This window comes from Rhinolophus hipposideros, assembly GCF_964194185.1.
Source record: "Rhinolophus hipposideros genome assembly, chromosome: 9".
NCBI lineage: Eukaryota > Metazoa > Chordata > Mammalia > Chiroptera > Rhinolophidae > Rhinolophus > Rhinolophus hipposideros.
In genome coordinates this window covers 24,399,032-24,408,273 of record NC_138055.1, presented here as the reverse complement: position 1 = coordinate 24,408,273, position 9,242 = coordinate 24,399,032, and positions in this window count along the sequence as shown.

Sequence of the window (9,242 nt, the reverse complement as noted above, 5' to 3'; positions counted from 1 at the left end):
ATATGTAAAATTAAAGTTGGCATTCATTATTGTTCAGCTTCAGGTGTACAGTACATTGATCAAGCATCTACATCTTCCCTGAGGTGGTCTCCCAAATGGGACCTGTGCCCATCAGATACCCTACAAAATCTTTACAACATTATTGATTACGTTCCCCAAATTAATTTTCAAAAACCCTGAGGCCATTTTGTGGTTACCAACTGTTTTCTAATCCCCTCACCTTTCCCCTTATCCCCACCCCCCCCACCCATCTAATAACCCTCAGTTTTTCCTCTTTGTCCCCAAAACTGTTTCTGATTAGTTCATTCACTTATTCTTTTCTTTAGATTCCGCATATAAGTGAGATCATATGGTACTTGTCTTTCTCTTTCTGACTTATTTCGCTTAACATACTGTTCTCTACATCCATCCATGTTGTTGCAAATGGTAAGATTTCTTTTTTCTTTATGACTGCGTAATACTCCATTGTATAAATGTACCACAGCTTCTTAATCCAGTCATCTACCGATGGGCATTTCGGTTGTTTCCATATCTTGGCTATTGTGTATAGTGCTGCAATAAACATAGGAGAGCATAAAGATTTTTGAATTGGAGTTTTGGATTTCTCCGGCTAGATACCTAGGAGTGGAAATGCTGGATCATAAGGTAGTTCCATTTTCAGATTTTTGAGATACCTCCATACTGTTTTCCATAGTGGCTGCACCAATCTGCAATCCCACCAACAGTGCACAAGGGTTCCCTTTTCTCCACATCTGTGCCAGCACTTATTGTTTGTGGATTTATTGATGATAGCTATTTTGACTGGGGTGAGGTAGTATCTCATTGTGGTTTTTATTTGCATTTCTCTGATGGTTAATGAGGTTGAACATTTCTTCATATGTCTGTTTGCCATCTGTATGGTTTTTTTTTAGAAAAATGTCTCTTCATGTCCTCTGCCCATTTTTTAATTGGATTGTTTGTTTTTTGTTTTTTAGTTGTATGAGTTCCTTGTATATTTTGGATATTAGCTCCTCATCAGAGGCATTGTTCACAAAAATCTGCTCACTTCCAGTTGGTTGTCTACTGTTTCTTTTGCTGTGCAGAAGCTTTTTAGTTTGATATAGTCCCATTCGTGTGGTTTTTTTTTAGCTTTTACTTCCCTTGCCTTTGAAGTCAAATTCATAAAATTGTCTTTGAACCCAAGGTCCATAAGTTTAGTACCTATGTTTTCTGCTATGCAGTTTATTCTTTCAAGTGTTATGTTTAGGTCTTTCATACATTTTGAGTTAATTGTGGTACACAGTGACAGAGAGCAGTCTAGTTTCATTCTTTTGCACATGACTTTCCAATTCTCCCAGCACCAATTATTGAAAAGGTTGTTTTTTTCTCCATTGTTTGTTTTTGGCTCCTTTTTTGAAATATATCTGTCCATATTTATATGGGTTTATTTCTCAATTTTCAGCTCTATTCTGTTGGTCTATGTGTCTGTTTTTCTGCCAATACTATTCCGTTTTGATTATTGTTGCTCTGTAGTACAAGCTGAACTCAGGGAGTGTGATATTTCCAGCATTATTCTTTTTTTCTTAGGATTGCTTTGGCTATTTGGGGTCTTTTGTGGTTCTGTACAATTCTGATGGTTTTTTGTTCTATTTATTTAGAAAATGCCATTGGGATTTTGCTGGGGGTTGCATTAAATCTGTTTATTGCTTTGGGTAATATGGCCATTTTACCTATGTTGATTCTTCCAATCCATGAGTACAGAATGTCTTTCCATTTCTTTGTGCCTTCTTCAATTTCTTTTAAAAATGTCTTACAGTTTTCAGTGTATAGGTCTTTCACATGCTTGGTTAAGTTCATTCCTAGGAATTTTATTCTATTACAATGGCAAAAGGAATTTTTTTTAAATTTCTTTTTCTGAGATTTCATTGTTAGTATATAGGAATGCAATGGATTTTTGTACATTGATTTTGTATATGGCAACTTTACTGTATCTGTTTACTGTTTCTAATAGCTTTTCAGTGGAATCTTTAGGGTGTTCTGTATATAGCATCATGTCATCTGCAAAGTGACAATTTAACTTCTTCAATCTCAATTCAAATGCCTTTTATTTCTTTCTCTTACCCAATTGCTCTGGCTAGGACTTCCAATACTATATTGAAAAGCAATGGTGATAAAGGACAGCCTTGTCTTGTTCCTCAATGTAGAGAAAAGGGCTTCGTTTTTCACCATTAATTATAATATTATCTCAAGGTTTTTCACATATGGCCTTTACTATGTTAAGGATTTTCCTTCTATACCTATTTCATTAAGTGTTTTAATCATAAATGGATGTTGTATCTTGTCAAATGCTTTTTCTGCATCTGTTGATATAATCATATGATTTTTGTCCTTTATTTTGTTTACGTGGTAAATCACATTGATATATTTGTGTATGTTAAATCATCTTTTAAAAAAAAGATTTTATTGGGGAAGGGGAACAGGACTTTATTGGGGAACAGTGTATGTACTTCCAGGACTTTTTTTTCTTTTTCAAGTCAAGTTGTTGTCCTTTCAATCTTAGTTGTGGAGGGTGCTGTTCATCTTCAAGTTGTTGTTCTTTCAGTCTTAGTTGAGAAGAGTTCAGCTCAGCTCCAGGTCCAGTTGCCTGTTGCTAGTTGCAGGGGGCGCAGCCCACCATCCCTAGCAGGACTCGAGGAGTTGAACCATCTATCTTGTGGTTGAGAGCCCACTGGCCCATGTGGGAATCGAACCGAGAGCCTTCAGAGTTAGGAGCATGGACCTCCAACCACCTGAGCCACCGGGCCAGCCCTTGAATCAGCTTTATGCCCATGGAATGATCCCACTTGATTGTGATGTATAATATTTTTTTTATAGTTTTATTTTATTTTATTTTATTTTTACATCCCTCACACCGTGAACCCCCCTCCCCCAATCCACCACCACCCCGACCTCACACCGAGCCATCACATTATACACATAAAATTATAGTTGGCATTCATTAATGTCTAGTCTCTGGTGTACAATGCCATGACCAGGCATCCGCATCCCTGAGGTGGTCTCCCAAAAAGGACACATGCCTATCAGACACCCAACAAAATCCCCAAACACTATTGAATAAGTTCCCCAAAGTAATTCTCAAAAAACCCTGAGGCCATCCTGTGGTCACCAGCCGCCCCCCAATCCCTTCACCCTTCCCCCCTTCCCCAATCCCCTCCCCCCCACCCATCTAACAACTCTCGGTTTTTTGTGTCCCCAAAACTGTTTCTGATTATTTCATACACATATTCTTTTCTTTAGATTCCGCATATAAGTGAGATCACATGGTACTTGTCTTTCTCTTTCTGACTTATTTCACTTAACATAATGTTCTCTAGATCCATCCATGTTGTTGCAAATGATAAGATTTCTTTTTTCTTTATGGCTGCGTAGTACTCCATTGTATAAATGTACCACAGCTTCTTAATCCAGTCATCGACCGATGGGCATTTCGGTTGTTTCCATATCTTGGCTATTGTGTGAAGTGCTGCAATAAACATAGGAGTGCATACAGATTTTTGAATTGGAGTTTTGGATTTCTCCGGGTAGATGCCTAGGAGTGGAATTACTGGATCATAGGGTAGTTCTATCTTCAGATTCCTGAGATACCTTCATACTGTTTTCCATAGTGGCTGCACTAATCTGCAATCCCACCAACAGTGCACTAGCGTTCCCTTTTCTCCACATCCCCGCCAGCATTTGTTGTTTGTTGATTTATTGATGATAGCCATTTTGACTGGGGTGAGGTGGTATTTCATTGTGGTTTTTATTTGCATTTCTCTGATGGTTAGTGAGGTTGAGCATTTCTTCATATGTCTTCTTGCCTTCTGTATGTCCTTTTTAGAAAAATGTCTCCTCAAGTCCTCTGCCCATTTTTTAATTGGGTTGTTTGTTTTTTTGGAGTTGAGTTGAGTAAGTTTTTTATAGATTTGTGATATTAATCCCTTATCAGATGTATCATTGACAAATATCTTTTCCCATTCAGTAGGATCCCTTTTTGTTTTATTGATGGTTTCCTTTGCTGTGAAGAAACTTTTTAGTTTGATGTAATCCCACATGTTTATTTTTTCTCTTACTTCCCTCGCGCGAGGGGATATATCAGTGAAAATCTTACTCCGGGTAATGTCCATGAAGTTTCTTCCTATATTTTCTTCAAGATATTTTATGGTTTCAGATCTTACATTTAAGTCTTTAAGCCATTTTGAATTTATTTTTGTATATGGTGTGAGGAGGTGGTCCAGCTTCATTTTCTTGCATGTGTCTCTCCAGGTTTCCCAACAGCACTTATTGAACAGACTGTCTTTACCCCATCGTACATTCTTGCTTCCATTGTCGTAGATTAGATGGGCATATAGGCATGGATTTACTTCTGGACTCTCTATTCTGTTCCATTGATCTATGTGTCTATTTTTATGCCAGTACCATGCTGTTTTGATTACTGTAGCCTTGTAGTATAGTTTGAAATCAGGTATCGTTATACCTCCCACTTTGTTCTTATTTCTCAAGATTGCTGAGGCTATCCGGGGTCTTTTATGGTCCCATATAAATTTCAGGATTATATGTTCTATTTCTGTGAAAAACGCCGTTGGTAGTTTGATAGGAATTGCGTTGAATATGTATATTGCCTTAGGCAGTATGGACATTTTAACTATATTAATTCTTCCTATCCATGAACATGGAATGTGTTTCCATCTATTTATGTCTTCTTTCATTTCTTTCTTCAGTGTCGTATAATTTTCTCAGTACAGATCTTTTACATCTTTGGTTAGATTTATTCCCAGATATTTTATAGTCTTTGGAGCAATTGTAAATGGAATTGTTTTTTTAATTTCTCCTTCTGATATTTTATCATTGGTATATACAAATGCAACTGATTTCCGAATATTAATTTTATATCCTGCTACTTTACTAAATTCATCTATCAGTTCTAATAGTTTCTTGGTGGAGTCTTTAGGGTTCTCTATATATAGTATCATATCATCTGCATATAGTGATAATTTTACTTCCTCCTTACCAATTTGGATGCCTTTTATTTTTTAATGCATTGTTGCATTCGATTTGCTAGAATTTTGTTTAAGATTTTTGCATCTGTATTCATCAAACATACTAGTCTGTAATTTTCTTTTTTTGTGTTACCCCTACCAGGTGTTGGTATCAGGGTAATGTTGGCCTCATAAAATGAGCTAGGGAGTACGTCTTTCTTAATTTTTGGAAGAGTTTGAGTAGGACAGATATTAGATCCTCTTTGAATGTTTGGTAAAATTCACTAGTGAATCCATCTGGTCCTGGACTTTTGCTTTGGGGAAGGTTTCAAATGACTGATTCAATTACTTTACTGTTGAACCATATATTTAGATTTTCCAGTTCTTCATGATTCAGCCTTGGAAGACTATGGTTTCTAAGAACATGTCCATTTCTTCTAGGTGATTGAATTTGGTGGCATATAGTCCTTCATAGTATTCTTGGATGATCCTTTCTATATCTGTGGCATCCATGGCAACTTCCCCTTTTTCATTTCTGATTTTATTTATTCATGTCTTTTCCCTTTTTGTTTTGGTGAGTCTAGCCAAAGGTTAGTCAATTTTATTAATCTTTTCAAAAAACCAGTTCTTCATTACATTAATTTTTCTATTGTCTTTTTGTTCTCTATTTCATTTAGTTCTGCTCTGATTTTTATTGTTTCCTTCCTTCTGCTGATTTTGGGTTTCATTTGTTCTTCTTTTTCTAGTTCTTTAAGGTATAATGTGAGGTTGTTTATCTGGAATTTTTCTTCTATCTTGAGATATGCCTGTAATGACATAAATTTTCCTCTTATTACTGCTTTCACTGCATCCCAGTAATTTTAGTAGGATGTATTTTCATTGTCATTTATTTCTATGTATCTTTTGATCTCTCTTCTTATTTCTCCTTTGACCCAGTTATTCTTTAACAGTATGTTGTTTAATCTCTACATATTTGTGGTTTTTCCTACTTTCTTTTTGCTATCGATACCCAATTTCAAAGCCTTGTGATTGGAGAATATGCTTGGTATGATTTCAATCTTCTTAAATTTGCTGAGGCTAATATTACGTCCCAATATATGGTCTATCCTTGAGAATGTTCCATGTACATTAGAAAAGAATGTACAGCTTCATGTTCTAGGATGAAGTGCTCTATAAATGTCAATTATGTCCATTTCATCTAATGTGTCACTTAGGGCTGATATTTATTTATTGATTTTCTTTTGGATGATCTATCCATAGCTGTCAATGATGTATTTAGGTCCCCTAGTATAATTGTGTTTTGGTCAACATTTCCGTTTAGTTCTGTTTGTAGTGGCTTTGTATGTTTTGGTGCTCCCTGATTGAAGGCATAAATATTGATAACTATTATGTCTTCTTGTTCTATAGTCTCCTTTATCATTATGAAATGTCTATCTTTGTCTCTTGTTACCTTTTTTATCCTGAAATCTGTTTCATCTGATATTAGCATTGCTACACCTGATTTTCTCTGAATACCATTTGCTTAGAGTGTCAATTTCCGCCCTTTCACTTTGAGTCTATATTTGTCCTTGTAGCTGAGATGTGTCTCTTGGTAGCAGCATATGGTTTGGGTTTAGTTTTTTGATCCAATCTGCTACTCTGTGCCCTTTTATTGGTGAGTTCAGTCCATTTACATTTAGGGTGGTTATTGATATATGAAGATTTCCTATCATTCTATTTTCTTTTTCTGGTAGAATGGTGTCTCCATCATTTCTTTCCCTTTTTGTTGCTGTCTGTTATTTCAGTGTGGTGGTATTCTATGAATTTCCCCTCTGTTTATTCTTTTTTTTATGTTTTATATATCAGTTCTGCATTTTTTTGAGTGGTTACCATTAAGTTTATGTAAAAGAAAGTTTGATATTTAGAGTATTCCATTTTCTTCAGTATACTTTCTTTCTCTATTCCTCTTTGCCAGGTCAGTCCTTTACTCTCTCCCCTTTTACATTTTTGTTGTCACAAATTATCCCTATTTATGCTATGACTTGATTTCTGAAATGCTGTAGCAAGTTTTCTTTTTCCTCTTTTTTTTTAATGTTTTTTTCTTCTTCACCCTCTATGTTATGTTTAAGTGTGTCGTGACTGACCTTTTGGTGTAGGCGTTTCCATTTCCTGCTTCTGTCTGTCTGTTTGTAATACTACTCATTGTTTTGTATTCTTTTGCCTTTTTGTTTCAGGTCAAATACCCTCCTTCAGTATTTCTTTAGTGCAGGTCATGTATTTGAAAAGTCCCTCAGCTTCTGTATGTCTGGAGAGGTCTTTACTCCTCCTTCATATCTAAAGGATATCTTTGCTGGATATATTATTCTTGGCTGATACTTTCTCTCTTTCAATAGTTTGAATATTTGATTCCAATCCCTTGTGGCTTGTAAAAATCTACTGAAAAATCTGACGATAATCTAATGGGCTCTCCTTTGTAGGGTACCGTCTTCTTTTCCCTGGCTGCTGGAAGATTCTTTCTTTGTCATTAATTTTTGATAGTTTCAACACAATGTGCCTTGAAGAAGGTCTGTTGGGATTGAGGTAATTAGGTGTTCTATTTGCTTCTTGAATTTGAGGGTCCAGTTCTTTCCACGAGTTTGGGAAGTTCTCGTTGACTATTTGTTTGAGTATATTCTCTGTTCTCTTCTCCCTTTCTTCTCTTTATGGTATTTTCATTATTTTTATGTTACTCTTTCTGATTGAGTCAGAAAGTTCTTGTAGAGTTCTTTTATTTTTTTTTAACTCTCAAGTCTCTCTCTTCTTCCATCTGTGTCATTTCCAGATTTCTATCTTTGATGTCACTGATTTTTCCTCCATCTGTTATCCTTATTACCCAAGCTGGCTATTTCATTCTTCATTTCTTTTATTGAGTTTTTAATCTCCAGTAATTCTATTTGGTTCTTTTTGAAAATTTCAATCTATTTGGTAAAATGTTCATTTTGTTTTTTGATTTCGTTTCCAAGTTCATTAAACTTCCTGATGTGTTTTTTTTTTCTCATCTTGTTGACTTTTTTCAGAACTGCAATCTTGAATTCTCTGTCATTTAACTCACATATTTCCATGTCTTTAAGTTCATTTTCTGGAGACTTTTCATTTTCTTTCTGAGCTGCCTTGTCATCTTGGTTATTCATGGCAATTAATGAATTATTATTTCTCTACCTGGGTATCTACATGAATGTGTTCTGCAACAGGTTGATAGGAAAAGGTCTTTTTTTGCTTTCCAGTAGGTGTTGGTGGAATGTTTTATTTTCTCTCCCACTGCAGCCTTTTATTCTCTCTCATGCTATAGCATTCTATTTTCTCTTGCACTGTTCTGGCTTCTCACATGATGGGGTGTTTCCCTGGAAGGTGGGCTTCTCCTCTGTGAGCAAGTCGCCTGGGTGTCAGGGCACCACCTCTGTGAGGGGATGTGGAGAGCTTCCGAAGTCTCAAAGCTCTTTCTGCATCAAGATTCAGAGCCTGTGTGTTTCTGTGGCTCTGTTTGCCCCTGCAGGGGTCCCCCAAGATAGGTGGCAGAAGGGGTTGGGTGGGCTGTGAGAGTTGGCGCTGAGCAATGGTGGCAACTACCAGCACAGTTAACTTGTCCCTAAAGTTCCTTCCCTTTTGCTGGAATTAGTTGGGCTGCGAGTCTGTGGCTATGGGGCTACTGTTCTCAGAATTGTAAATATTCTGTTCTTTAATCTGACACTGCTACCTTTCTGCTTCTAGCACTGGGAGGTTGTGGGTGGGGTGAGCGCTGGGAGAGTAAGGAGGTGTTGGCTAGGCTCTGTGCCTGTGTCTTCTGTCCTCTGCTTGGCAGTGAGGGCTTAAACCACCATTCTCACCCTTCTTCCCTCAGTCTTTGCTCTGAGATTCTGTTATGAGCATTGGGTCAGCTGTATTATATGCTGATCCTTCAGGTAAAACTGTGGACTGTAGGGCAGTGCTTGCAGTTTGAATTTTTCCCTCTCCCATGACTATGTAGCTCCAGAATGTAAGGAGTTCTGAGTTCTGGTATGTGTCTTGCAGCCCCATGGCCTGCGTCTCTGCACTTCCTCTTTCCCCCCTCCCCACTCACCCAATTTCCCCACTTTAGATGATTTCAATTGTGTGTCTCCTAGGCTTGCTTGTCTGCTGCCCAGGGAGTCCTCTATGGAATTATAGCTGTTCAATTTGTAGTAAATTCCAGGGGAGATTTCAAGAGGCTCTCCTCACACTGCCATTTCTGTGATGTTCTCTGAAGGATTT